The 14,242-nt window shown below is 40.3% G+C and overlaps 1 protein-coding gene across 1 annotated transcript in view; it reads left to right on the forward strand.

Annotated features, from left to right (window-relative positions):
• ARHGAP15 (Rho GTPase activating protein 15) overlaps positions 1-14,242 on the forward strand; it is a 418,305-nt gene that overhangs the window by 228,335 nt on the left and 175,728 nt on the right. The window lies entirely within an intron of this gene.

Genomic DNA, 14,242 nt, shown 5'->3' on the forward strand with positions numbered 1-14,242 from the left:
AAGGAGCAAGCCCAAAGGCCAGCCTCCAGTCCCGGCTTAGAGAACCCTGCGTACATTGGCCTCCAAGCACACTTACATTATGTCTGTATTACACCCACTGGCAGCGGCCTATAGAGCATATGCACACACTGTAATGAAAAGCAAGCTGTGTCCGCACTGTAGCATGTCACTACATGTATCAGTGAAAAGCTCTGTTGGGGGGAAGCTGTGGGGAAATCTCCACTGCTTCTCCCCGCCAGAGACTTTTCCTACTTCCAAAGTCTTTCCCTGCTGCAGGGAAAGGCTCTAGCAATGGGCAGCTTGCAGAATCTGCTGTGAGAAAACGCTTCAGCAACAGAGATCTAGTAGAGCCTTTCTCTGCTACCACTGTCTCCCTATATTGGTAGTCTGAGTCTGGACATACTCATTCAAAGCGTTCAGTATCCGCAGCACTGGTACATTCTGTATGGGCTCCTATCTTGGTACCGATGATGGTCTCCACAGAATCACATTCAACTTCTGCTCATGTACCATCAGTACTGCAGGAGTTTAGACATTCTAGGGATCATTTTGTTTCAGACAAGCTGGAGTCTCCATTACTTACCAATACCATTCACTTGTCCATCCCGAGATCTTCCGGGTCACCAAATTGCATTTCTCATCAAGACCGCCTACTATTCAGGGTGAACAATTATCACCTCCCCTGAAAGTTGTTGAGGATGATTCTTCTGACTCATGTATTTCCGTTCAGGGATCCCCTGTCTGCTCTACTAGACACTACTCTTTATACTGAGAGAAAGACAGTTGGGGACAGACAACTTTGACTCCCATCCAGTTAGTGTGACCAATGATAGATCCCTCCTCCTATGCTCTATGTGCCCCCACAGTGCCCTTCTTGGCATTCCTGGGCTCTATATAATCAGCCATTGGTAAGGGTCCTGAGTGCCTCTTCTAGGGACCCTAGTCATTCTCCTGAACCATCACTCCCCTCTCATCAACCTAACAAAGAGGTAACAATCTATACAAACATTTCTTCATTATCACTAGATAAGGCTGTAATGCCTATAGCACACTCCAGGGCAGATGGTTTTAGATAGTTTCAGCAGCTAATGAAGCACATAGATGTGCTTCAAATTCCTTTAGAGGATATCCAGGCCTCTCAGCATAACTCCTGGACATTTTATATACTACAGCTTCTGCATGTGTGGCCTTTTCTGTGACTGAGGCTTCATTGGAGCCTGCTAAGACTATCTGGCAGACTCCAGTTAAGCACCTTCCACCTGTATATTATGTTCCAGCCAAATACTCAGAATTTCTGTTTTCACACCTGTCACAGAATTCCTTTCTAATAAACCTGGTAGACAATCCCATACAAAGTCTACCCCTTTCAACAGAGATCAGAAATGACTCCATCTATCCAATCACAAGAATTACTCCTCAGTGACTTTACAATTCAGAATTGCTAATTAACAGTGCTAATGTCAAGGTATAACTTTGTTAATTACAGTAAGCTTAACAGCTTTATTAAACATTTACCAGAGAAGCACCACAAGCAGTTTAAGGCCTTTATAACTGTAGGTCAACTTTGAGCAAGAACATCATTGCAGGCCTCCTTACATGAAGCCGATGCTGTAGCCTGGTCCGTGATTTGTGATGCAACGACCATCTTGTCTCCTGTTGTCAGGCTTCCCTAAAGATGTATAGAGTGCAGTTAAGATCCTTAAGTGACAGCCTTAACATGGAGCCCCGGCCACCCCAAGTCCCAGCTGCCCTAGCTCCAGCCTCAGCCCCAGCAGGCTTCCTGAAAGAGGAGCAGCCCTGCCTGGGCTGAGGCCAACTAGAGGTAAGCAGGAGTTATAGTCTTAGGTTTCAAAAGATGATAGAAGCTGCTGTAATATGCCAGCTCTCCGTGTCCTCAAGGGCTAACCCTGACTAAGCAGCTGTGAATCCCTTGCTTGTGCTTGGACTTTGAAAGGGCAAGATTTCTAAGCAGCATAGAGATCCATTTTCTTCTTGTCAGGGATTTTTTATTCCCTTCCAACAGAGTTCAAGCTGATGGGATGAGTCCACATGCACGTCTCCTCTTCATGGGTGTGGAGGGGGAGAAATTAACAAAGTCTTTGTTTTTTGATATTTCACAACGGCTCGCTTGCTTTCAATTAACTTCCTTGGTGGACAGGACAGATCTTCTGTAGGAAGCCATCATTTTACATTACTTAATCCTTTCCTGTTTGATGGCTTACACAGTTACAGAGGTTTATGATTAGGGCTGTCAATTAATCACGGTTAACTCACATGATTAACTCAAAAAAAGTAATCACGATTAAAAAATTAATCGTGATTCATCACAGTTTTAATTGCACTGTTAAACAATAGAATACCAATTGAAATTTGTTAACTATTTTTGGATGTTTTTTATATTTTCAAATATATTGATTTAAATTACAACACAGAATACAAAGTGTACAGTGCTCACTTAATATTATTTTTTATTACAAATATTTGCACTGTAAAAACGATAAACAAAATTCACCTCATACAAATACCATAATGCAGTCTCTTTATAGTGAAAGTACAACTTACAAATGTAGATTTCTTTTGTTACATAACTGCACTCAAAAACAAAACAATGTAAAACTTTAGAGCCTATAAGTCCACTTAGTTTTACTTCTTATTTAGCCAATCGCTAAGACAAACAAGTTTCTTTACATACACGGGAGATAATGCTGCCAGCTTCTTATTTACAATGTCACCTGAAAGTGAGAACAGGCGTTCACATGGCACGTTTGTAGCCAGCGTTGCAAGGTATTTACATGCCAGATATGCTAAACGTTCTTATGCCCCTTCATGCTTCAGCCACCATTCCAGAGGACATGCTTCCATGCTGATGACATTCGTTAAAAAAATAATGCATTAATTAAATTTTGACTGAACTCCTTGAGGGAGAATAGTATGTCTCCGGCTCTGTTTTACCTGCATTCTGCCATGTATTTCATATTCTAGCAGTCTCGGATGATGACCCAGCATGTGTTCATTTTAAGAACACTTTCACTGCAGATTTGACAAAACACAAAAGAAGATACCAATGTGAGATTTCTAAAGATAGCTACAGCACTCAACCCAAGGTTTAAGAATCTGAAGTGCCTTCCAAAATCTGAGAGGGACAAAGTGTGGAGCATGCTTTCAGAAGTCTTAAAAGAGCAACACTCCAATGAGGAAACTACTGAACCCGAACCACCAAAAAAGAAAATCAACTTTCTGCTGGTGGCATCTGACTCAGATGATGAAAGTGAAAATGAGTTGGTCTGCACTGCTTTGCATTGTTATCGAGCAGAACCCGTCAACAACATGGACGCATGTCCTCCGGAATGTTGGTTGAAGATGAAGGGATATATGAATCTTTAGCTCATCTGGAACATAAATATCTTGAAATGCCGTCTGTAACAGTGCCATGCGAATGTCTGTTCTCACTTTCAGGTGACATTGTAAACAAGAAGCAGTCAGCATTATCTCCTGCAAATGTAAAATAACTTGTTTGTCTGAGTGACTGGCTGAACAAGAAGTAGTACTGAGTGGCCTTGTAGGCTCTAAAGTATTACATAATTTTATTTTGGAATGCAGTTATTTTTTGTACATAATTCTACATTTGTAAGTTCAACTTTCATGATAAGGAGATTGCACTACAGGACTTGTAGTAGGTGAATTGAAAAATACTATTTCTTTTTTTTTTTACAGCACAAATATTTGTAATAAAAAATAAATATAAAATGGGCACTGTACACTTTGTATTCTGTGTTGTAATTGAAATCAATATATTTGAAAATGTTGAAAACATCCACAAATATTTAAATAAATGGTATTCTATTATTGTTTAACAGTGAGATTAATCGCGATTATTTTTTTAAATTGCTTGAAAGCCCTATTTATAATGTAAACGCTCAATACAACCTTATAACATGGGATACCCATGTTATAATTGAGATTACTACATGCAGCATCCTCTAAGCATTTCATAAACATTAAACACATTTTTTTACAAATCTAAAACCTGTTTTAATAATATTAACACACAGGTGAACCAGATTGGTTTCCCGCTATGCATTCATCAATGTTCAGTGGGGGCCTAAGAGACACGGCATGAGCTGGCACCTAGTCTGCCAGTGTCACAACTGTCTTTTCCATTTCCAACCTGCATGGGAGAGAATGATATCCAACAAATGGGTTTTGAAAGTTGTAACCTCAGTTATTCAATCCATTTAATCCCCATCCCTTTTCAGGGACCCATTTCGTGATCACTTGCTGAGACAGGAAGTCACCTCTCTTCTGTGCTTAGGGGATAGAAGCAGTTCCAGTCCAGCACAGGGGCAAGGGTCTCTATTCCAAGTACTTTATGGTCCCCCAAAAGAACATGGGATGGAGGCATATATTACATCTCACACATCTAAATAACGGTGAAACCACAGAAATTTAGCATGGTGTGACTCTTGCTGGTATAATTCTTTGGTTAGATTCCAGCGATTCATTACTAATGCTCAACCTTCAGACTGCATATTCACCCTTCTCACAAGAGGTTTCTTCATTTTACAATCAACCAGGATCACTTCCATTATTGTGTGCTTCCATTCATACTCTCCTCTGCCCTCAGGATATTCTCAAAGATCATGGTGGTCGTAGCCACCCTCCTGCATTGATTGGGAATAATTGTCTTCCCTTAACTCAACAATTGGCTACTCGGGCTGATCTTACCATGAGGTTCTATCTGCAGTACGAACAACAAGATCTCTGTTCTACAGTTTAAGCCTTCAATTCAACCTTTAAAAGTCTGCTTTGACCCCAGTACAACAGATAGATTTCACAGGAGCTTCTCTGGATGCCATGTCAGCCAGGGCCCATCTATCTGTGGATGGGTTCATGACCTTGAAAAATCTTATTTCAAATGTTCAACTAAGTCATCTAACCTTGGCAAAAAATTGTCTCCAACTATTAAGATATATGGCAGCTTGTACCTTTGTAACTCAATATGCCATGTTACATCTTCAGTGCTTCCAGGGATGGCTCAGGATAGTTTTTCTACTGAACAAGCACATTCTGGACAAGCAAGTGTCTGTTTTTCATCAGGTTCTGGATCCATTCAGTTGGTAGAAGTCTGTGCAAGAGTCCCTTTCGTTCAACCTCCTCCTACCATTGTTATAACATCAAATGCATCCCTCTTGGGATAGGGAGCACATCTAGTGTCACACACCATGCACAGCAAATGGCCTTCTCCAACAACATCTTCTTCATAGCAACTTTTTAAAATTGAGGGCAGTCAGAAATGCTTGCACTCATTTCCTTCCACTTACCAGAGCCAAATCTGTCAAGGCCATAGCAGATAATGTGTCCTGGACTCGAAAATATATTTTCTCCAAACACTGTGCTTTGGTTCATGCCTCTAGATCAGATGCTGTAGTTGGCAATGCAGCTCTGTCTTCAGTATTAGATTCTGCTCTCAAGTTCTCTGCTTCCTTTGGGAATATATGTGGGAGGTCATCCAAAGTGGATCACTCACAGGGACACTATTCAAAGAAGAAGGAGAGGTTACTCACCTTGTGTAGTAACTGGAGTTCTTTGAAACATGTCTCTGTGGGTGCTCCAGTATCTGCTTTCTTTCTCCTCTGCTTCAGTTTCCTTTCATGGAACTTCACAGTAGAGAAGAAACAGTGTGGTTCACTTATACAGCTCTAAATATCCTTGGTACAGGGCACGAGGATGTCTGGAGTGCATGCATGGGCCGAAATGGCACTGCTACTGAAAATCTCTGGTCAAAGGTATCCCTGAAATGGAGCACATATAGGGCACACATCTCAAAGAACTCTAGTTACTGAACAAGACGAGTAACCTCTCCTTATCCTTTTGCTGCTTGAATGTAGTGTCCTGCTCTCATTTTTGGCAAGGGAAAACTTAGAATGATATTTTGCCTTCTGTAGTTTTCACCTACACATTCTGTAAAGCTTTCCTGGCCCAGCACAGACAACCATGCATTCCCCTTTCGTCTCTCACAAACTATTTGTGTTTCCAGTGGGAACAATCTGTGCAGGGAGAGAGAGCCAATGATACTCACATGGGTCTTTACTGGTTGGAGCATGCTGTTTTTGAAGCATGTATGTGTAATGCACTTTAAACAGTGCTCCAGAATTTGTTCCATCATATGTCAGAATAGCCAATATAATGGTACCAACTGAAATGCCTATTTATAATGAATGTTGGAGGTGTAAAGGAATGCTAAACTGTATTATACTGTTCAGCCACTACGTGGCACTGTGTATAAAAGACCTTATAATAGAGCTTCAGCTATACCTGGAAGAGCACTGAAGGATCTTATGCTGAACATATCTGGTGTGTGAGCAGGCTCTGTGACTAGTCCATATCTGGTACGCAAGATCATGCCGTGGTATCAGGAGTAAACTAAAAATAGAAACAGAAGGAACATAGCAACTAAGATTGGAAACAGAAGGAACATAGCAACTAATGTTGAAGACAGAAGGAACAGCAATAAAGCTTGCAGACTTAGGGAGTAAAGCAACAAAGGTTGCAGGTTCTCATCAACTTGCCACTCTTCAAAGCCCAGAGAACTCCAGCTTTGACACACCTTCACAATGGACAGACTGGAAACAATATTTTGCAAGATTTCACATTGCAAATAAATTCCACAAAGAAAGTGGAGATATACCGGTATCTTCTTTAATATATGCTGTATGGAAGCAAGCAGAGCATACGTTTAAATCCTTTGACTTTCCTGAAGACAGTCACAAAGATTACTATAAAAGGCTGTTTGATGCATACTTTATACCCCCAGAGAACTGTGGTTTATGAAAAAGCATGCTGTCACCAGAGAATTCAAGAACGAGGGGGAAATGTTGACTGTTTCATAAGAGCTCTGCAAACATTGGCTGAAAACTGACTTGGGGAATGCAAAAAGAGAAAATCAGACAGACTGTTATTGGATTAACAGACAAAAACCTTTCACAGCAGCTACAGTTGCAGAGAGAGATTTAACCATATATACAGATAGCTATACGGATAGCAAAGACATCAGAATTAGTCAAACAATAGAACAAAAGGGAGGAGCAACTTGAAAAATCTGAAACTAGCTTAGAAGCTACAAACAGAAACTTGAGTGTTAAAAGTCATTATCATAAAATCCCAAGGAAGGAGAGAGAACTTCTAGGCTAAGGGCTTGTCTTCACTATTGAGCTAAATTGGCACTGTTGCCATCAATGAAGTGGCATCAATTTAGCGGGTCTGGTGAAGACACAGTAAAGTTGATGGGAGACTGCTCTCCCATCAACTTCAGTACGCCACCTCAACGAGTGTCTCCTGTTGACATAATGACATAGAGCAGTGTAGACGCCACTTTAAGTTGATGTAAGTTACGGAGAGTTAAGTTACATAACGTTAGATCGGCTTGCAGTAATAGTGTAGACAATGCCTAAGAGGGACAAGTTCCAGTCTACATGCGCAAGGTGTGAAAAAAGTAACATCCCAAGATAAGATGTATGTCCAGGCTGAGGCACATGGTGTAATGAATGCATGAAATATGGACATTTTGCAGCTGTTTGTCTCACCAAAGCAGTCAGGCAGTTGACTCATATTACATACAATCAAGAGCCATTGTTTCTGGGTTCTATCACTTGTGATGACATAGAACCTGCCTGGAGACTGAAATTGAATATTCACAGCAAGACTACTGACTTTAAAATTAAACTCAGGAGCTGCCATCACAGTCATCTCAGGAGGCACTTACAATCACCTTCAATTCATCCCAGAGCTGAAGTCACAACACAGCTCTGACTAGCTCTGCAGGTATTTTGAATTGCATGGGTCACTTCACCATAGAAACAACTTAGAAAGACAAAGCTATGCATTCAGAGTTCATGTGAACAAAGGATCAAAGGCCAAGAGCTTCTCAACTGCAGCACAGTAGACATGCTGGGCTTAGTGAGAAAGGTGGAGGAACTCTGTGGAGGATTTGATAATATTGGATTTTTGAAAGGAGATCCAGTACAAATCAACTTCAGAGATGATTCTGAACAATACGGTGTAAAAACACCTCTACCAGACAGACCTTGGAAGAGACTAGCTGCAAATTTATACCAATTCAGAGGACATAATTACCTGGTTGTAATGGACTATTTTTCCAGTTATACAGAAATATAGTGTATTTGAAGTAGCTAACATGTTGTAGTGTTATCAAGAAACTGAAGTGCACTTTTGCTGACATTGGTATTCCAGAACAACTAGTGAAGGACAATGGACCATAATTCACTGCAGCAGAATTTAAGTCATTCATAATGAAATATGATTTTGATCATATTACTATCAGTCCACAAGTGAATGGAGAGGCTGAGATAGCTATATAGACAGCCAAGAAAATCTTACAGCAGGAAGATCCATTCATCACTCTTCTGACTTACAGATCAACACCAGCAGCTACTGGATGTAGTCCAGCACAACTCCTGTTGGGAAGACAACTCAGAACTTCTGTTCCAACTTTGGAAAATAACCTATCTCCAAAGTGGCCAAACATAGAGAGAGTAGCTAAATCGGATAAAAAGGGTAAAAGAGCTTATGAACACTTTTACAACAGATGTCAGTCAGTTAGAGAACTGCCAGGTCTAGAACCTGATGATTGTGTTCTCGTCATATTGGGTGGAGAAAAAGGATGGACAACTCCAGCTGCCATAAAGAAAAAGAATTCAGGACCCAGATCATATGTAAGTGAGAACGACCATGAGGAGTTCAACAGAAACTGTTGACATCTACAGTTTGTTTCTTAGAAAGAACAATCAACAGAGCAGCCTCTACAGATGGCAGATGCAGAACAAGAAGACGACGACTCAAGGATTCCAAACTGAGTGCAGCGAGTCATTTTAACTAATGGACAGCTAGATGGCCAAGTTGTTACATGCAGTTGGTAGTTAATCTGTTTGAGTTTGCTAACTTCCATTAATGGAAGATCTTCACTAGTAACACCCATAGTCTGCAATTTGAAAAAGTAAAGTACTATAGAAAACTGTTTGTTATAATCTTTCTGTTGTATAACTACATTTTTCCATTTGGAAACAACATCTAGCTCTCTTTGAATTTCCAAATATAAAACAAAGCCATTATTACATGGGGATACCACGAGAGCAGCGGTTTGGCAGGAAAAAAAGATATTTCTAAACAAGATCCCAGCAAGAGTATTTCTAGCCAGTGCTCAATTCTGGATCATATTATCCAAACCCTTGAATTTCTGGGAGGTTTCCCTCTGGTGACTTGCATGTGCTTACCAGCATAATATAAGAAACTCATCAAAATTGGCTTTGCTGATGTTTTTCTCCATGCTATATATAATCTAACATGGAATATACAAAAAGTGTCTATGACAATAATGATTCCTACCTCTAGATGTAGTTTTAACACCATAGTTGCTGTATCAGGTATAAAACTACACAGCTGGAATAAAACACCTTTCTGTGCATAAGTATTATTTACCCCACACATTGAATTGTAGATCCCCTATCTAACTGTTCTTCAATGTGAACTACATTGGGATCTATTAAATCATCTTAACAAATTTGGTGTTATAGCCAGAGCTAATACTGAAGTGAAAGCAGGCATTATGTGAATTAGAATTTATAAGTATTTCAGAATCCTGCAGACTGAGAAATGTGTCAGGCATAAAGTAACTGAATGGTTTTACTTGTGCCATATTTGAAATGGGGAGGCTGCACCCTGGGAGCAAGGAAAGAAAAATTGAACTACTATGGGGAGAATTAACTTAAGCCACATACCCACAGTCAGAAAACTAAATACAATTCACTTTACTGTTTCAAAGTACCCTTAAGATGCAGTACTAGAAACATCCATTTGTTATTCTTTTTATAGCAAGGCTGAGTGACTTGGAATTTTAGCCCATCCTTGCCAAGGATTGCCTAACTTTGAGCAAAAAGTTCTAAAATACAAAGTGAACAAAAGAGTCAACTATCAATTGAACACTAATCTTTATATTCTATGATGCATCACCCTAAGAATGCTACCATTAAAAATGTGAAGTCTATTTTTCATAAATGATGGATTATTGTACCAAGCTGTGTATTTTCCAATAAAGTGTTGTTTTATTTGTCCTGTGTGATTACTAGTTTGTGGAAGTATGTGTGGGGTCATTTTAGTGCTGTGGGAAAATTGAACACTCTTCTGTTAAAATCAGTAGTGAAATCAGAAGCAAACTATGCTCTGATTATCATAGGCATGTGTTTAAACGTTGCTTTCCTTAATTGGTTATGGTTATATTTACTTAAAATGAACAATTTGGCAAGTTTTGCTCCCTTGACAACAGCAAAGCGTAAACCATTTTATAAGGTTGGCTGTTAAAATCAGAATTGTAATATAAACCACATTATTCCAGGATTTTGTACTGTTCTTTAAGAGGACCCTTTAAATCATCACTATTTTATAATTGTGCACCTTTTAGCATTCTGTTTTTATTTATAACTAATGTGAAACTGCTTGCTACAAAACCCAGCGTAATCTGGATCATGATTTCCCTCTATAATGTTTTTCTCAGATACTTCTAGTGAGGACTGCTGCATCTTGGGGGAGATTTCATGTAGGGGGAGGATATGTACGTCTATAACCACGCTGCCATAGAAGTTATGAAAGGAGAGGGGCCCTGAATGTTCCATAGAAGCCCTGCCACTGAAGGGCTGAATCATCCCTCTTAGCGGACCACCGAGGGAACGGTAAATTTGTGGATCTCCTCTTCTCCATGAAGAATTGGGGATCAGCTACCTTTCTGGTGAGCAATTCTGTGAGGAGGTGCTGTCTGCAGTCCAAGGTCCATGAAAAGGAATGAGCTGGAGACTGAGTGGGCCAAGAAACAGATATCATTCCCCTTCAGCCCTGGAGATCTTACTGGAAAAGATTGTACAACATCTTGCTATATAACCTTTGGTTCACAGCCCTCTAGGTGTCTTAGGCACTGCCAGAGCCAGGGCATAGGGAAACTGGAAAAGCCTTATGAGGGGCAAAAAATGGATATCTCTGGCCTCCCACAGATGTCTTAGGATGTGTGAGGTTGGGGAATCCTCACAGAGATTTTCTCACACAGAATCCCTACTCGCTACTTTAAACACAGGATGGAACAGTATAGACATGGAGACGTGCTGAACGCTGAAGTAGGGGTCCTGGGTATGCCTCTTGCCATCAGTATTGCCAATTTAGGGGGCTGTGACAGTTCTCTGTGAACACCCCAGCAGACAAGAAGTTATAGCTGACTTGCATCATCACAGTTTGCTCCTGTGGACTCTCAGGAAATGGGTCCCACATCTTGCTGGCATAAACCACGAGAGAACTTAGCCCAAAGGTTTCTCAGTGCAGTAAATACCTAAATATAATAAAATGAAATATTTAGAATTGGAACACTTTTTCTTCCATAAATTAATGCATCATGCATATGTTTCTTGTCAATAAACCATGCTTTCTACAATTGTATTAACAATAATGGGATGCCTAATCTGATTTGGCAAGGGGATTCAGACCATCACCAGTGCTGTGTCAACCCACCCCTTCTCATAAAAACAGTATCCCACTAATAACACTGCTCTACAGCCAAAATGCTTCTGAAATAAATGTAGTCAAACTTTACAAATTCTGGGTCACTGAGAACGAAAATGATGCTTAAAATTGTTGATTGGCTCTAGTTTTCAAGATATGCTATTGGGTCAGTATATACGACCCTTGACTTGGGAATGGCGGAGGATAAGTGAGTTATAAAGAGAAGGGATCTCAATTTAAACCAGAAATGACTAAGATACATCTTTGACTGGATCTATGAATAAATCTATGACTGGGTTTGGACAGTACTTGCTTTTTAGGCAAAACAATGAATGGTGCAATCTGAAGCTGGTATTGCATCATACATGATATGAATTGCATCATGTTATTCCTAGAAGTCATGGATGATGCAATCATAACGAAGCTTACATCACTCTGCTGAACAAATTGCCCTATATCAGCTCTAGAAATCATACAGTGTCGTGCTCTCTTATTTGTCAGTGTTTGATTTTGCAAAGGGACACATTTCTGTTTAGCCAAAGTGAGCAGAGATGCCTCGTACTTGTGTGAACAGTGCAGATAACTTCTGCTATGTTTGTGTTGAAGTGACTTTTGCATCACAAAAGCGCAGTATAACCACTATGGTTAAGAAAGCCTATCACCTTTCTTTTGGCTGCAAAACTGGAGATCAGGACAAGAGGTGGGCCCCACAAATATGCTGCAACACTTGTGCAACAAATCTTCGCCAGTGGTTGAACAGGAAAAGGAAATCTATGCCTTTTGCAGTGCCAATGATTTGGAGAGAGCCAACAGATCATACCAGCAATTGTTACTTCTGCATGGTGCCTCCAGTTGGGAAAGGTGTGTCAAAGAAGAAAAAGTGGACTGTGCATTATCCAAACATTCCATCAGCTATACGCCCAGTACCCCATGGAGAAGGACTGCCGGTTCCTGCTGCACCAGAATCATTCTCACTTGAGTCAGACGAGGAAGAGGAAGAGGATGAAACTTCTGGTCCTGAACCATCAATGTCACAGGACCCACATTTTCTCCCATCCTCCTCCTCTGAACCACACCTCATAACACAAGGTGAACTGAATGACCTTGTCAGGGATTTGGAACTACCCAAGAGTAAGGCAGAGCTGTTGGGCTCCAGACTACAGCAGTGGAATCTCCTGGCAGGTGATGTTAGGGTTTCCATGTTCCGTGACCGTCAAAAGGATCTTGTCCCATTCTTCTTCATGGAAGGTGATCTTGTAGCCTGCAACAACATCGATGGTGTGATGGCAGCCCTCAACATCGTTCACGATCCAGATGAGTGGAAACTGTTCATTGATTCATCGAAGACGAGTCTTAAAGCTGTTTTACTGCATAATGACAATGTTTTGCCATCAATTCCAGTTGGTCATGCAGTCCATATGAAGGAATCCTATCACAACATGAAACAACTTTTGAGCATAAACTATGACCAACATCAGTGGCAGCTTTGTGGCGATTTGAAGGTTGTTGCTCTCTTGCTTGGTCTGCAGACTGGATACACAAAGTACTGCTGTTTTCTCTGTGAATGGGATAGTCGTGCAAGAGATTCCCACTACATCAAGAAAGATTGGCCACTCTGATAGTCATTGGAGCCTGGGAGGAAAAGTGTTCAGCATCCACCACTTGTTGAATCAAGGAAGATTTTGTTACCACCCTTACACATCAAGCTGGGTCTGATGAAGAACTTTGTCAAAGCCATTGACAAAACACAAGCAGCTTTCAAGTACCTCCGTGGAAAATTTCCAAGGTTAAGTGAAGCTAAGATAAAGGAAGGTGTCTTTGTTGGTCCTCAGATTCATGAACTTCTTTGAGATGATGCATTTGACCATGCACTGCATGGCAAGGAAAAGATGGCATGGAAAGCCTTCCAGTTAGTGGCAATAAATTTTCTCGGAAATAACAAGGCAGACAACTACAGGTTGTTGGTGGAAAACTCCTCAAGGCATACAAAAGCCTTGGTTGCAACATGTCACTAAAGATACATTTTTTGCACTCTCATCTATATTTTTTTCCACCGAACTGCGGAGCAGTGAGCGACGAGCACGGCGAGCGATTTCACCAGGACATTGCAACAATGGAGAAACGCTATCAGGGCAAATGGAGCCCATCAATGCTTGCAGACTATTGCTGGACAGTGACAAGAGATGCTCCATTTAATGAATACAAGAGACAAGCCAAGAAGCGCCAAGTAGGCACTGAATAGGACTAAACTATGTACAGAACAGTTTTTTGCCTTTTGTTTCATAATAAATTTTATTTATATAACCCTTTTGCTGATTTTTAAAGTGTTACATCAACAGGACAGGTGAAATATTATCATGTAAAGCAACCATAAACACATGAAAAGACCTAGGTTTACAATTTATGATTAAAACTCTACTATCTACACAATATACATAGACATAAAATGTAAAAACTTAAATATCTTAGAAACAGTAGCCAATCAGTTGTTTTAATTGTCATATTTGAATTCAGCACATCAAAATACATAATAAATAGCACATTTTATCTCTGAAGCAGACGACTTCTCAAAAATTGTAGACCAGTGTAACATATAGTACACTTCCAATTGGAACTTTCAGCTGAATAATCATCCATGTGAAACTCTTGGGATTTATGAACGTTTCACAAGTAAACTGGTGGCCAT

Source organism: Terrapene carolina, unplaced genomic scaffold (assembly GCF_002925995.2).
Source record: "Terrapene carolina triunguis isolate 2854851 unplaced genomic scaffold, T_m_triunguis-2.0 Scaffold62, whole genome shotgun sequence".
NCBI lineage: Eukaryota > Metazoa > Chordata > Testudines > Emydidae > Terrapene > Terrapene triunguis.